We start from the raw sequence: 17,241 nt of genomic DNA, 5'->3' as shown, positions 1-17,241 counted from the left end.
CACAGAAGAGCACTAAAATCTAAGTATCATTATATATTAGCAGCAAAAAATTCATCCATGTAATTTTAATTTGGGATTTTGGAATAGGTAATGTTTGGGCATTTATAGGAGAGAAAATACGAATGAACTAAAATCTATAGTCTTAGGCATGTGTTTTCTACAATCTGAAGGTGATCGAATTCTTTAAAAATTAGACTTAAAAATCTTTTACTTTTTCCTCTGGAAGATGATCTGTGAAGGAAAAAAAAATAAGCAAAATATCTGTCCCTAGAGATTAAAGCCCTTAGGGCTTTAGTGAGGACTAGATAGTTTTCTACTGGCAATAGAACAAAACAGCTTCTTTCTTGGAATGCTTGTCTTACCTTATCTTTCCTTATCATATATCTCACTGCATTTTATCTCCTGAATAAACAGAGCAACTACATTGCGCTAAACTGGGCTCAAATAATGGTAAAAGAAAAATGATGGACAATGGTTGATTCCTAGAGTTTGTCTGTTGGTTTGTTGTTGCTGTTTTTCCCTTTTCTCCAAGATTCTTTGGAAATCTTGCTAATTAAGAGATGACTAAAGCCTGTCTTATCCAGAGAGAATGAAAGCCTTGGATGTCTGGTAGAGTTTCTCTAGCAGGTATTAAGGAATGACTCTGAACTGAAGAAGTGATGAGATACAATGACTGTTGATTAAAATTAGCTTTAGATCAGGCTAGTTAGATTTTAATCAGAAGACGTGCCTCTGAGGTCCCACGTCCCTAAGATTCTGATTCATGAGCAATGCTGATCACTTCACTAGCTGAGTCTGTGAAGGAGACTTGAGTCATCTCTTGATTAGCAAGACAAGACATACTGACCATCAGGAGACAAACTTGTTCCAAAAGGGTCATTTTTCAAAGGGTTCTTGAGTCCTGTAGTGGTTCAGTCTTCCACATGGTTTACATAGGTAAAATAGTGATTCCTCACTCTGGAAAATAACACCACTAGCATCTTAGGAAAAAAGGAAATTGAGAAAAAGTGGATGGGGTTGATGAAACCATCGACTTGGCCATGACTCTGCAATGTGTGTGTTGAATCGATATTATTTTGAATGGGCCCAAGAACGAATGGAAACTGTCGCTCATAGGCATGAAAAATTATAAGCACATAACAAATGAGCACCACGGAGAATGGGTACAGTGTCTAGTGGTACGGTGGTAAATAGTTTTGATTATTAATCCATGAAGGGGTGAATGAACATAGTGGCAAATGGGTGGATGGATAAATGAGCACAGCATCTTTTTAGTGCAGGATGAATGGGTTCAGAGGTGCAAAGACCCAAGAAAAAGGATTAGTGTGGCTATGAGGTTTGGTGACTGAAAACCAGGGTGGCAAATGGGCACAGTGTTTAAGGGAGGTGGATGTAAGGAACCTCAGTGATTGCTGGATACAGTATTCAATGGGGATGGTAGTTGCACAAGGATAGAATATTTAATGATTAGATTAATTTGTTGGTGCATGGGTGATGGGGCATAGATCTTACCTCACCCAGGGTGAATGGGCAGAGTGACTAATGGAAACTTTCTATAAGCCCAGAGTTTAATGGTTGTATCAGTGAATGGGTATAGTAGTTAATATTTACGATGGCTAATGGGTACAAGAATTAATTAGTCTTGGGATGAATGGGAAATATGGGTAGTGGGCACAGGGATTAATGAGTTCTATGACTAACAAGCAATGTGTCTAATGCACAGAGTTGCAGTTGAACTGAAGCCAGAACCTCAATCTGCCAAGGACCTTGGAATTTCCTTAGCCTTTGGCTAAGAGGTCTCTATTGGCAGCTTCTAACTTTGAGGCATGGTAACTGCCTTTTACCCATTAGTCTCTCCTTCCATTGTGCCAGGAATCAATGCTGCAAAGCTGTCCATACCTGCTCCCTGTGCCTGGATATTTGTTGAGAAGCTCTCTGTGCATACCCTGGGCTACATTTTTTTTTAATTTCCTGTGTGTGTGTGTGTGTGTGTGTGTGTGTGTGTGTGTGTGTGTGTGTATGTGTGTGTGTTGGGGGGGGGGCGGTATGATCCCATCCCTGACTTAGCTACGTCATGGAGCAAATTAATCCCAAAGTACGAATTTATTTATTTTGGGGCCACTTAGTTTAATGCAGAGAAAACTCTACGCTGACCCCCAAAACTCCTTCCCTAAACCCCAACGCACATGTTCAATGATTCAGGGCTGACTTGTGCATACAAGGAAAAAGTGGGGCATAGCTTAGCCCAGTCCAGTCCCATCCAGTCCAGATCTGCCAAACCCTCTGGGGAGAAGACACACTACAAGGGCACTGTCTTTGCAGGGAAGCAGCATCCCCCTCTGCATCCACACCAAAAAGCACATGGACCCATAGGACCAGGGATCCGGGTTTGAGGAGGTTAACAAGCAAAGTATGGCTTTCCAAGAGATAAAAACAAACCCCTTGGAGAGAGCGTAACTAGGCTTCCTTACTACGAGTGAGCGGGCTGTCCTCTGTCATGATAGGTCAAAGGACCAACAAGTGGGACCCCTTTAGAAAACCTTCCCAGCATCCAACAATTCCCTAAAGGCACCAGCATGTCCCCCCCTCACTCAAGGATCTCAGGATCAGAAACCAGGGCTGGGGAATGGCCGGGTCAGAGGCTAAGCTCTCCATACGGATTCTGCGCCACTTGGTATCTCTCCTGAGTCCAGAGAGAACTGAGAATTGGGGGGAAAGCCAACGTGCTGGAGAAGCGGTTAGCTCCCCAGGGCTTTGTTTTAACGTGCAGTCAGGAGATAGGCAGCCTCTCTGGGCAGCCTGATGGCCGCTGTGGTCCCAGACGCCGAGGGTGGCAGCAGGCACTTTTGGAGAGGAGAACCTGAAGCCAATTATACCAGGCTGTAAATTATGCACAATTCGGTGACTGCAGGAACCCCCTTGATAGAAGCCAGGCGAGAAGGGAACATAAAACGCACAATAAGAGCTCCATTATTTCCCTTTCAGATTCGGGCATCAGTGAAGGAATGTTTCCCAAGATCAGGAAGGAGCTCCCTGGGAACAAAGAGAAGGTATTTCATTGGATTCTTATGGCCCAGGATCACTACGAATCCTGTTGGGAACACGCATGCTCGGCTTCTGCAAGGAGGCTCTGGGAACGAGGCTCCAGGCTGTGAGACTTGAGTTTCGTCCCAGGAAGAAATCCAGGAGGGCCCATTCCTCCCAACCCATTCCTTGGTGATCAAATGGAACCAAGTCAGAACCCAAACACGACGCGGCCCAGAAACCCAGGACGTTTTCTTATGCCTTTGACTCAGCATCTCATCCTGCCCATCACCCAAGACTGGCACCCCTTGGCCACTGGCTTAGGTTTACACCCCCTCTGGAGGGTGGGAAGACATTGGGGACATCTCTTATGGACAAGGATATATGCGAACAGTCACATATGCCCACTTCTTGTCCCATTGGCTTCTTCTTTCTGGCAAGTCCAGACATTTGTCGTAAATTAAAGAATATGTGTAAATCTCCACGGCGGCATCCACAGAGCTCCTCCAGACGGGTGGTCCCTGGCAGAGGGGAGCTGCAGGAGGAATCCCCGTTTGGTCAGGGCTCCTTGCCTGGTCGATCACCTCCAGTGATGCAGACTTTCCCGTATCTGTTTGCAGTTGAGGGTCAAGTCTTGAACTCCAGATCCAGTTGTATGGGCTCTAGTCAGGGGCCATTTTTTCATCTCAAGACACTGGAAAAGTCACTGGTCATCTCTGACCTTTGGTTTTGGCCTAATCCTTTCCAGAGCAATGACTATGTTGTGCATGTTGCTCTTCCCCTCCTTTGTTTCTTCTTTTCCTCCCTCTCCTCCATCTCTCTCGGCCTCTCTTCCTCTCTCTTTCTCTCGGTGACAATTTAAAATGAAAGACTTTGGATGCGAACAGATATTTGGGCATTATTAATATTTATTTTTAAGCCCCAGAGGCACAGAAGCTCAGTTGTACAATTAAGATCTTTGCTTGAGAAGGATGAATTGTGTTTTGAACTACTCAGCAAGGATATTGTAGCAATAATACTGACTTGGAAGAGAATTTGGGGCACTTATCTTTTTGTTTCAGCAGCACAGGAGAAAGTGTATCTGAAAAGCCTTGAAGACACCAGGAAACCATCACCAAAATGGGGAAAATATCACTGACTAGGCAGGCTTGCTCTAATTCTGAGAACACATAGAAACTATATGCTGTCAGCTCTTAATTAGGCTTGAGAAGGAAGGAGTATCGGCCAAGCCAGTCCAAAGCATGGGCTAATCCCCAAATCCCTCCCACTGGGCTTTGGAATACATTACATGGTTTGGGGAGGCTGATCTACCCTCCCAATTAGCCTCTTGCCTATGTTGCTGCTGCAATGAATATACATTTCTTCTTGGAAACATACGCAGGCCTAGGTGCGATCTGCATTTAATTTGTTCGATGCACATTATTTTTCTTAACCTCTCTGATGGGAATCTATACAAGGTGGATCTTGTAAGGGAATGACAGACTCTGAAGTTCACCAGTTCTGAGAAAAACAAAGACGTCTGAGCTGCAGGGTTATATTTCAGAGACAAAGGGGGATGCTCGCCCCAAGGGAGAGTGGTCTGGCTGTTGGACTCTGGCCCACAAATTACAAGATAAGCTGGGCATTCTGGAACTCTCCGAGGAAAAATGGATGAATGTCTGACTTTGGAGAGTCTAAGGGCTGGCCGTCCATGGCTTGGTGCAGATAAATCGTTTCTTTAGCCTATGGCTTTAGACTTCAGTTAATACCATGCTAACTCTCCTCAAAGTCTCTAAAGTCACTGACCTTAGAAAAAGGCACTAAAGGGAAGGTGAGGCAGGGCAATGAAGAAATGTTTCTGTTGTTGTTCAGTCATTTTTGGTCATACCCAGCTTTTCATAACTCGATTTGGGGTTTCCATGACAAATATAATAGAGTAGTTTGCCATTTCCTTCTTCATCTCATTTACAGATGAGGAAACTGAGGCAGAGTAAAGCAACATTCCCAGGATGACACAACTAACAATTGTCTGCAACCAGATTTGAACTCAGGTCTTCCTGACTCCAGGTCTAGCTCTCTATCCAGTACACCATCTATCTGCCCAATAAAGAGGTAGATAGAAGAGGGAACAGCTAATAATAAAGGGAAAAGGGTAAGAAAATAAGAAATTGAGTGGGAGAGGTTGAACAGCCTCCCAGGGAGTTTGTAATGGAAGGAGGGCAAGATAGGTGGACTACGGGAAACTGTTCAGCACTGTCAACAATCCCAACCTGCTACCATTTCTAGATTACTAATATTCTTCTTCTGGAGAATCTATCTGGCCACAAATCACAGAACACAGAAGATTCTGAAGTATTAGATGGATCAGTTATATATATATATATATATATATTCCAATAAATTTATGCCTGGAATAGAAGGGCTGTTCATGCTTTGAAAGTGAGAGATATCAAACTGACAGCTCAAGTGCTACCCTGATAGCCATGGAATATTAAAGGCCAAGAAGAAAGCTTCAGATTTAATAAGTGAGATTTTGGGGAAAACATAATTAGTCTTGAATAAGTCTGAGAAGTCTTGCTTGAATGGTGATCTACAGTCCTGGAGAAATGCTCTCATTGACAAGATCCTAGCTCCATTCCTACAGGATCATCCAGCCATAAAGGCTGACTTGAAAGGCACCTCCAGGGCCATCTAGTCTAATCCCTTACAGATTGGCAAACTGAGGCCATAAGAAGTGAAATGAAACTCATGGTAGGGTGCATATGTAGTCAGTTTTAGAGCTGGTATTAGGCTCCACATTATAACCCCAGAGAATACACACACACACACACACACACACACACACACACACACACACAAACACAGGAGACATGAGTGTGTGTACATGTGTGTGTGTATGGTAGGAGAACAAATATGCAAAACTGTAAAAGGCCTGACTTGGCGACCCACGGAGTCAGATCCTGCCTGACGAGATCTCGGGTACCCTAGTTACGATTCAAGGGCTTTGGATGCTCCGTTTCACTCTCAAGCCATCCTGGGTGGTCCTGATGCGGACATATAGCCAGCCTATGGCACACTGGGTAGCCAGAAAGGTTACCATGTCATCAGCCAGCTGGAAAGCATTGATGTGATTCCAAAAGTTTATACACTGATTGCCAGGAGAGGGAATCTCTGGCATGCAGAATAAGGAACGTAAGGAGGAAGGTAATGGCAGGGGAGATTCCAAGAGAAAGACTGGAATGACAACAGTTAACAGGGAGAACATGTTATCAAGGAAATGAGGAACTGCGTCACGATGGCGCAGGGAAGCCAGCAGAACTCGGCTTCAGGAGCACTGGCAGGGAAAGGGGATGGCAGTCTTTTAGAAAGGGCTGGCATCCTCTTTGTCCATGGCATTACGGGAAGTTAATTGTTTATATTCTTTTAGACACATTACAAACAATATGTTTCTGTTTGCTTTCTTTATAATTAGAGAAAGTTATTCTTTTTGTTGTCTGACTCCTGTTTCTTTTTTGCTTCTCCCTCAATTCAATAGATTCACGAAATGCATGAATGGGCAAAGGAGGAATACCCAGTTTCAGCTGTGCCTGCTGACATCCCTACCTGCTGGGCAGGAATCTAGACTGATGCAAATTATGCCTGGAAGAATGATTAATTGAAGTATGGAAATATTCATGAACCCCAAGAGTTACCACCCAGTGCTTGATTCATGGCGCTCCAAAGCTCTTTTGAGAGTTCCTGATGACAGGGCCCTGGTCCAAGATTTTCAAGGCCAGACTCAAATTATACCCATGCCAGGAGTGGGGTTCTCCCAGCTGGGAGGCCTTTGGGAACCAACCCCACAACAGACTCTCAGCCCTTAAGATCTAACCTCCCTTGTTCAGAACAGCACAACTCCAGAACCTTTAGCATGGAGTAAAAGAAATTTGGGGTCCAAGACTATTCATCTGTGTATTAAGGCAGGAAGGAGACTAGAGCAGAGAGAAGTATCATCAAAAGAAGAACCCCATTTATTTTTTTAAACCCTCACCTTCCTTCTTAGAAACAATGCTATATTACTTCCAAGGCAGGTGAGTGGTAAGGGTTAGGCAATGGGGGTTAAGTGACTTGTTCAGGGTCACACAGCTAGGAAGTATCTGAGGTGAAATTTGAATCCAGGACCTCTCATCTATAGGCCTGACCCTCAGTCCACTGAGCCATCTAACTGCCCCGCTTTTGATTTATTAAAACAAAATTCCATTTAAAAAATTGGTCCCTGCTCCTCAGCGATATGCTGTTCATTGTCTGGCCTCACATTTAATTTCCAGTGATCTTCCAGGTGCTAGCCATGGCTGTTGAGGCATGCTGGCTGCCTCTAAGCACTATGGACATTCTATGCCTTTGCATACTGTCTCTATATTGGTCACTTGAACACTGTTCAGGAAGAGACTGAACAACTCTCCACTCATTTGTGTGGAGTTGTGTGTGTTTCCCAGATGCCCCTTGGCCAGGGGAATGGCTCCCTCAGGCCCCTGCTATAGAGAAGAGACTAGAGATGCATGGACCATGGGCTAGCACTGGGGCACCCTCTCGGGAAACTTCCCCATCAGCCTTTTCCCTTCCCCTTAGGACCGATGACAGCACATGCCCACCATTTCCATTTCTGCACACCTTGGGGAGAAGGCCCATTTCTAAGGTCTTTCTAAACCAACCTCAACCACATCGATGGAATTCAATGAATATGCAAAGCATGAGGGATGAAGAATTGGCATTCTAACATCTCACGTGGGTCTTACACATAGCAGACACTGGCTGAAGCCTTGCTGAATACATGAATGGATATAAATGGAATAAATCACTGAAGATTATAGTAAATAAAAGCATACCACCAAGGATCTTTTGGAATTCACACAGCAGTTCAAGAGAGGTCTCGATCCTTTCTCACATCCTTCCTTGAGAATGGATAGAAAGGAAGCCAAGGAAAAATACTTTTTGTCCAAAGCCACCAGGCAAATAGACGGCTGCCCATTGACGTAGGTTCCCCAAAAGATACAGAAAGACAAGGAGCTGGACCCCAGAATGAATTGGGGGAGAATATAAGGATGGTTTGTATTTGGATATGACCCCAACTTGCCTTCTGTAATAAAAGGGGCATCTTTAGAAACCAAATGACTGAGTCTCAGAGACCCTCTGGTTGAAACAATAGATGGACAAAATTTTCCTCTCAGGCACCCTTGGTTGCTAAGTGGTTATATAACTATCTTGTGACCCAACAAGTAAGAAAGAAAGTATGATCCTTCAGGAAGTCCATTCTGCTTCTGGGCCACTGAAATCTGGAGGAAACTGCCCACTCTCCTCCCTGCTTATGTAAGAACTAAATCTGTCATTTTACTACTTGTCTTCATTGTCCCTGATTCTTCCTTCTGGAGCAAAGAAGGACAAAACTAATTCAGTTTGGCAGCCCTTCAAATCTGTGAAGGCAGCTCTAGTGGCCTATTAAGTATTTTCTCTCCTCTAAGTTGAAGATAATTCAGTTCTTCTAAGTGATCACCAAATGACATGATCTCAAGGTCCTTCATTTATCCTAGTTGCCCTTCTCTCAACTTTTACAGTTTGCCAAAGTCCTTCCTCAAGGAATCTGGAACCAAACAGCATACTGAATTTTTCCTGACCAGATAATCCAGTGGAACCACAAGCTTTTCATATTGCTGGTTCATGTTGAGTTTACAAGACAATAATGTTCTTCCTTTAAAAAAATAGAATGAATACTATGTATTAGATCCAAGATAGAAAAGTGTAAGGTCTCAGCAATGGGAGTTACCTGACTTGTTCAGTGGTACATAGCTAGAAAGTCTCTGAGACTAGATTTGAGGCCATCTTTAGGCTAGACTCTTAATCCACTGATCCATCCAGGTGCTTCTAGTTCCTACTTTTATAATAATGTACTGATGGCTAAATATACTTCACTAGAGATTTTTGAGATTTTCTGGATTACTTCATTCAGTTTTTAAAAATATTTTCCTAATCATTTTACATTCTCTTAAAAAATGATTTCTAAATACTTTTTTCCTTCCCTTCCCCCCACATTGAGAAAGCATTTTGATATAGGTTATGCATTTGCACTCAGGAAAAACATATTTCCATATTAATCATGTTGAGAAAGAAAAATAGATCAAAACAAACAAAACAAATCTCAAGAAAAATAAAGAAATTTAAGAAAAACAGGCTTAGATCTATATTTAGACTATATTTTTTCCCTCAGGAGGTAGATAGCATTTTTTTTATCATAAGTCCTTCAAAATTGTTTTAGATCATTGCATTACTGAGAATAGTTGTCATTCACAATTAATCTTCATACAATATTGCTCTATACTGTGTTCTTCTGGTTCAGCTCACTTGTTTGCATCAGTTCATGTAAGTCTTCCCAAGTTATTTTTCAAAAAGCATCCTGCTCATCATTTCTTAGAGCACAATAGTTTCTATAACAATCATATACTTCATCTTGTTTACCCATTCCCCAAATGATTGACATTCCCTCAATATCTAATTACTCACCAGCCCAAAAAAAGGTGATATATTTTTTCACATATAGATTTCTTTTCTTTTTATTTCTAGGGATACTCACTTATTAATTATATTGCTGGGTCAAAGAGAATGCAAAATTTTATAACCCCTTAGGGGTAGTTCCAAATTGCTCTCTAGAATGGTTGGATCAGGTCACAACTCCACTTACAATTTCCTAATTTTCCCACATCCTCTCCATCATTTGTCATTTTCTTTTTTCTGTTACATTAGCCAATTTTATAGATATAAAATGACATTTCAGAATTGTTTAAACTTGTATTTTTCAAATCAATATTTAGAGCATTTTTTGACATGACTTTAAATAGGTTTGATTTCTTCAGATGAAAACAGCCTATTCATATCTTTTGACCATTTATCAATTGCAGAATGATTTCTAATCTTAAAATTTTGTCTAATTTTCTAAATATTGAGAAATGAGACCTTTGTCAGAGAAACTAACTATTAAAATATTTCCCCAGTTTTCTACCTCCTAATCTTGGCTGAATTGGTTTTGTTTGTGCAGACCTTTTTTAAATTCAATGTAATCAGAATTATCCATTTTTACATACTTTAATTCTGGCTCTTGTTTTCTTAAAAATTCTTCCCTTAACCACAGATTTAACAGCAAAACTCTCATTAGTTATATCTAAATCATGTAGTCTACTCTGCTATCTATTTACATTTTATGAGTAAATTCATACCATTTACATTCAGGATCATGATTACTGAGTGTTTCCCTCCATTATATGTCCTCTCCATTTATCCTTCCCTTTTCTCCTTTAACCTGTCTCTTTTCAAAAGTATTTCCTTCTGCCTACCACCACACCTACTCTCCCTTCTATCAGCAAGCCCCTTCTCTTATCCTACTCCCCTCCTTATAGAGTAAGATTTCTGTCCAACTGATTGTATATGTTGTTCCAACTTTGAGCCAATTCTGATGAGAGTAAGGTTGAAGTGTTGCCCAACACAATCCTCTACTCCTCCATTGTAAAAACTCTTTAGTATCTCTTTTATGTGAGATAATTTATTCCATTCTATCTCTTTCCCCTTCACCTAGCATATTCCTCTTTTTCACCCCTTAATTTAATTTAAATGTTGGATATCATTACATCATAGTCAACTTACTCCCATGTCTTCTGTCTATGTATATTGCTTCTAAATGTCATCATATTGAAGATTTTCTCATGAGTTATATGTATTATCTTCCAATGTAGGAAAACAAATGATTTAACCATACTAAAACCCTTTGGATTTCTTTTTTCCCATTCATCTTTTTATGTTTCTCTTGAGTCTTGTATTTGAAACTATTTTTTTTTCTATTTGGCTTTGGCAAGCTTTGATCTTTTCATCAGGGATGGTAGAAAGTCCTCTATTTCATATAACTTTTTTTTTTCCTCCATGAAGGATTAAACTCAATTTTTCCAGATAGATGTTTCTTTGTTGTAATTCTAGCTCCTTTGCCCTCCTGAATATCTTTTATAAGCCTTCTGATTTTTTATATTAAAGATGTTGAATTTTGCATTTTCTTGGCAGTGGCTCCATGATATTTGAATTTTTTGTTTTTAGCTTTTTTGCAATATTTCCCCCTTTACTTGAGAGCTCTGCAATTTGGCTATAATATTTCTAGGAGTTTTTTAAGATCTCTTTCAGGAGGTGATTGGAAGATCATTTCAATTTCTATTTTCCCCTCTGGCTCTAGGATATCAAAGAAATTTCCTTGATAATTTCTTGAAAGATGGTGGCTAGACTCTTTTAATTTCTTTTAAAACCCTTTTTACTTCTGTGTATTGGCTCATAGGTGGAAGAGAGGCAAGGGTGGGAAACAGGGGTCAAGTGACTTGCCCAGGGTCACACAGCTGGGAAGTGTCTGAGGCTGGATTTGAACCTAGGACCTCCTGTCTCTAGGCCTGATTCTCCATCCACTGAGCTACCCGGCTGCCCCTCTTTGAATTTTTTAACCAAGATTTTTTCATAAATCAATAATTCTTGAATTATCTATCCTTAACCTATGTTTCAGCCCAGTTGCTTTGCCAAGTAAATATTGATATTTTTGTTTCATTTTTCTCATTTTATGTCATTTTATTGTTTCATGATGTGTCATTGATTCATTAACTTATTCTTGTCCATTTATTTTTTTCACCCTTACCTTCTCTCTTAGAATCAATACTGTGTATATCAATACTGTGTATTGATTCCAAGGCAGAAGAGTGATAAGGACTAGGCAATGAGGAATAACTGACTTGCCCAGGGTCACATAGCTAGAAAGTATCTGAGGCCAGATTTGAACCTAGGATCTCCCATCTCTAGGCCTGACTCTCAATCCACTGAGCCACTCAGCTGCCATCTCCATTTCTAATATTTAAGGAATAAATAAATAAAAAGCTTTTGTATCTGCTTTTCCATTTGACCTATTCAATTTTTTAAGAAAGTTCTTTTCTTTAGAGCATTTCTGTGCCTCTTTTTCCATTTGGCCAATTTGGTTTTTAGGAAGTTCTCTTCAATAGATTTTTGTGCCTCTTTTAGCATTTGGCCTATTCTGTTTTTTTTTAAACATTTATTAATATTTATTTTTTGAAAAGTTAACATGGTTACATAATTCATGCTCTTACTTTCCTCTTCACACCCCGACTTCCCCCTCCCTCCCATGGCCAATGTGTATTTCCACTGGTTTTAACATGTGTCATCGATCAAGACCTATTTCCAAATTGTTGATAGTTGCATTTGTGTGGTAGTTTTGAGTCTACATCCCCAATCATGTCCGCCTCCACCTATTCTGTTTTTTAATGTGTCATTTCCTTCTTTATTTTTTTGTGTCTTCTCTATCAAGCTACTGATTATTTTAGGATTTTCTAGCTTTATTCTCATTTCCCCCAAATTTTCCTTCTACTTCTCTTATTTGATTTTAAAAAATGTATTTTCTTAGCTCTTCAGGTATTATTTTGGAGATTACAATTTCCATTTTTTTTTCCTTTGAGGCTTTGCATGTAGCTGTTTTGACATTATAGTAACTTTCAATAGTGAGATACTTTTGCGGTTGTTCATTTTCCCAGCCTATTTCTTGACTTTTAACTTTATATTATAATTGGTCTCTGCTCTCTGGTGGTAGATGGCACTATCTAAAGCTTTGGGGGTTTTGTGCTCCTGTTTGCAGAATTAGTTCTTGAGCTCTGTGAGTTTTCAAATATTTCCCTTATAATCTAAGTGGAAGTGTAGTCAGTGGTTTCCTAGCCTGTGTTCTAGTCTGTGAGTGACCACAAGTACTCTTTTCTACCTTGGAACTGTTACCAGAGTCTTAATTCCTATTAGTGCTCTTTTTTTCCTTGGGACTATGATCTGAAATTGTTTATGGAAAATGCAACAGATTCTTGATCTCAATGCCAGCAAAGGGCCCCCATAATCTCCTTCTGACCAGTTGTCTAACTCCATTACCTTCTGTGGGTTGAGATTTTAGGAAGTCTTTGCTACTGATTTGATAGTCCCCATCTTGCACTGGCATGACCTGTACCTGACCGTGGTCCTTTCTCACCTTACTAAGATCCCTCCTGCCAACCCTCTAAGTTTTCCTTGCTGGGAATCACCCCATCCTTTCCTTGGTTCTATTGCTTCAGAATCAATACTGAGATATTATTTTAACATTGCTTGGAGTGGAAGTGAGTCCCTGTTTTTACTCTACAATTTTTTCCTCACCCAGCTATTTAGTATTTAATGATGCTTCTCACCATTTGTCACTGTCAATTCAGTAAGTACAATGAGGGGAATTTTAAAATAAATTATTAAAATATCTAAATTTCCAGGTCTAAGGAGAAATCCTTGAAAAGTTCCACTGGAGATTAACCTAAAATTCACACTATCTCATTGATGATGATGTCTAGAATCCATACCTCTAAATATTTATCATCTATATGTAGAACCCTATAACATATTCAAAAAGCAACACACTGAAGCACATACAATCATCTATGCATTGATGTATGTCTAAGTATGTGATTATACTTATTTTTCTCTCATTTTGAAACTTTTTAAGTAGAGACTGATCACCTTATAAAATCTTCTAGACATACAAGTACAAATGTGCATGAAACAAAGTATAAAGTTAATATTTAAAGGAATAAAAAGCCCCTTATTCAAAATGATTTGGTTTAAATCCAGATATTTTTGCATCTTTGGTTTCTTTGGGGCAATAAGTGATTCATTGTATCATCAATACTTTCCTTTGACTTCTCCAAAGAATGTCATTGTACTGTATTCTACTTCATGCCTTAGTCTTTTCTCTCATCAGACCATGTTTAGAGGGCTGTATTTTATTCTAATTGCCTTATTTTGGAAAGATATTGAAATAAGTATTGAGAGAGGAGATCATAATGGTGAAGGGCTTCTAATCTATGCAACAAAGAGGTTACTTAAAGAGATTAGTTAATTAGATATTGTATTGCAGGAGTTGGGACAATAATATTCTCTAATTGGGTACATAAAATTTTATTTAAATTTCTCAGTGGAGGTCACTGAAAGAGAATTCCATTACCTAAATTCCTTCTACAATAGTTCTGGTCTCTCTACTTTGTGTTACGATGGCATCTTGGGTCAAAAATGGTGATTTAAAACATATGACTAGTTGAACTTGATTCAAGAGGCTCTCCTAAACCCCAGTGTTTAACACTTAAAATGAGTAATCAGTCAAAAGAGAAATAATCCCACTATATCAGAGTAAAAGCCTGAACTAGAACCTACAGAAAGCTGTTAGACATGAATCTGGATGGCAGGAACCTTATGAAGTCCCATCAAAGTGGAAAATTTAGAACAATCTGATATTCAATTTCAATTTGCTGCATCATCATTACATTCGCATATCTTTCATTGGCACTATACATATTCCAGTTATTCATTTGCGAAAATGTGGCACTGTATTTCCTCTGATGATCTAAGTTAGTGATTCTCAAAGTGGGCACCACCGCCCCCTGGTGGGTGCTGCAGCGATCCAGGGGAATGGTGATGGCCACATTTTTTTTTTTTTTGTATTATATTCTATTCTGAGTTCAATAAATAGTTTCATAATTTCCAGGGGGATATAAGTAATATTTTTTTTTCTGGAAAGAGGGAAGTAGGTCAAAAAAGTTTGGGAACCACTGGTCTAAGTGAAAAGAATCACAAGTTCCTTAGAAAATATTGCACAGCTAACAGAGCATTTTCTAACACCTAAACTAAACAAATAACTTAGGCCTCAAATCCTTAGGTTGCAGTAAATCTGAATATTTTCATTGATAATTATACTCTCTGATTTTTTAAAATATTCACATTCATCTTCCATATGTAAAACAAAGGCACCATCATTTTCTTTTCATCCTTTCGTAGTTCTACCTATTTCATTCCCAGAGCACATACTAGGCATGGGATCTCTTTCTTTAATGTCGTTCCTGTTTATTGTCAATTGTTAGAACTATCTAAAAGCATCAGCTTTGAAAATGTCACATGTAATGGGATCAAACAAGATAGCATTTGTAAAATTCAACGCAGTGTCTGACATAGAGTAAGCACTTAATAAGTGCTTGTTCCTGTCTCCCTAATGAATAAAGAGTCCATATTGATAAGAAAAAAGGACTTCTATTAATGTAAAAGCATGTCAAGGCAGAATCAAGGAATCTGCTATCAAAAGCATTCAGAGAGAAGAAAAATCAAGAGTAAAATATTCATTCCCACTGGCATTCCTAGAGCTTTTCTAAAAGACCAACAGTTGCAACTGGGATAGTTCCAAGACTTCTGATTTTTCCAAGCTAATACAATATCAGTGATGCCTCAATTTTCCATCTCCCCAACATAGTAATAAGTACTTGGACTTTGTACCCAAAACTCTATGATAACCTCCATGATAAGACACGTGGTTGGGATATGTCAGCACGTCTCATTTCCTTTCAGTCCTGTGACTCCCTATTAGCATTGGTGGACCTTTTAGTGATCACATGCCCAAACTGTTCCTTCAAGCTGTCTGTGAGCCCCCTGCATTACCCTGGATGGTGAAGGGAGGAAGGGCTCACATTGGGTTGGTGGGTGGAAGAGTGGGGCATGTGAACATTGTCCCCAATCACAGTGGAGGGGGGAATGGATCTGCCGACTCCAGCACACTGGGGCACATGTGCCACATCTTCTCCAACATGGTGGCTATATAGGATGGAAGAAGAAAAGCCCATCCTGTATGGGAATCACCAAGGGCAGATCATCCTCCTGTCTGTTTATATGAATGAAGCTCAAGACATGCCATCCCATATCATTATCATCAGTAAGCAAAGACTCCAAAAGGGACAATGTATGGATTGAAATTTCATGATTCAATTTCAGTTTCCCTTTTGTAATTTTCAGTCACCTATAGGTGCCCCAAATTTCTTAATAAATGATACAAATCTTTATTTTATTAGTAAAATATTGATACAGAACATGAACTAAAAAATGTTTCTTAAATGCCTAGAAAAAGTTTCCCTAAAAAATTCAGTCTGTTTTTGTATATCCATTAAAACAAGAACATGCTAATGTTTCATCTTTAGTGAATTCTCCAATAATTTGTAAGTGATCATTACTTTGGCCTTCATATTGGTAGTCATTTAGGCCAAGATCTTGTAGACTTTAATTTGGATAAGTAGTTGTTCTATTCACTTTAGTGTCTCAATAATCAACAACCAGAAAATAGGACACAAAGAAAGGTTTTCTCTTCACCTGCTACTAGCATCAAATAGCTTAATGATGGGTCCTTCTGTTTCTCTAAGGAAATATCTACCAGCCCAAAGCACAATTTAAAATGCAATAAGAGTAATTGGAATGAAAAGGTTTTATGAGCTGTTAATGTCCCAAAAACAAGATCCTAATGGCAAATGTGGCCCAGCGTCCACTGCAGAGAAAGCTACACAGTCACAAAATCCCATGACATGAGAGTTTCAAACCCCCCCCCCAATATCCCTCTAATCTAACCTGATATGGAAACCCAGAACTATACTACAATCCTGATAGCAAGTAGTGTTCTACAGTGTGTGGGCAAATCTACCACCAAGGAGAAGTTCTCTCCTTAGGCATTTGTGCATAGCTATAACTAGCATGGTGTTCTCCCTGATAGCAAGCCTACATTTCTCCTTTCTGACTTTTCCTTCTTTTTTGTTGGTCTTTACCCTCAAGACAGCCCTTATGTTATTTGAACCAAGTTATGACTGCTCCCTCCATCCCTGGACCCCTTGCCCACTTTTCATCTTTCTAACTTAAACATCCTCAGGTGCCCTCAGCTTGACCACACTGGCTCAACCTGCATTATAACTTCTTTCCCCCAGGGAAGCATATCAGATTAAGTACTTGCCACTATCTCTATGACTTCAGGAAAGCCATTTAGCCTCTTTAAATTTAAAGTTTCCTCATTTAAAAATCAGAGAATTTGATTCGACTACATCTAATTTCCAATACATTTCTAGAACTCTATGATGCTATGGATTTTGTCTTCTACTCTTGCCCTTTTTTTAAGTCATTAGACTTGGATCATGACAAGCAGATATCAAATAAATGATAAGTAAAAGGGAAGAGAGTATTTATAAAACACCTACTATTTTCAGGATATTATGTTAAACACTTTAAATAAAGTTATCTCATTTGATGTTGACTATAATCCTGTGAAATAGTTGGCTATTACACTCACTTTTCAGTTTAGGAAACTGAGGCCGACAGAGT

At 39.6% G+C, this 17,241-nt stretch overlaps 1 protein-coding gene across 1 annotated transcript in view; it reads right to left on the bottom strand.

The window, feature by feature from the left end:
• The window catches only part of TCERG1L (transcription elongation regulator 1 like), a 341,385-nt gene that overhangs the window by 82,424 nt on the left and 241,720 nt on the right, over nucleotides 1–17,241 (bottom strand). The gene's annotated exons all lie outside the window — the stretch shown is intronic.

This window comes from Gracilinanus agilis, chromosome 2, assembly GCF_016433145.1.
Source record: "Gracilinanus agilis isolate LMUSP501 chromosome 2, AgileGrace, whole genome shotgun sequence".
Classification (NCBI taxonomy): Eukaryota; Metazoa; Chordata; class Mammalia; order Didelphimorphia; family Didelphidae; genus Gracilinanus; species Gracilinanus agilis.
Note: the sequence above shows the minus strand (reverse complement) of the source record. Positions and strands in the feature narration are given on the sequence as shown.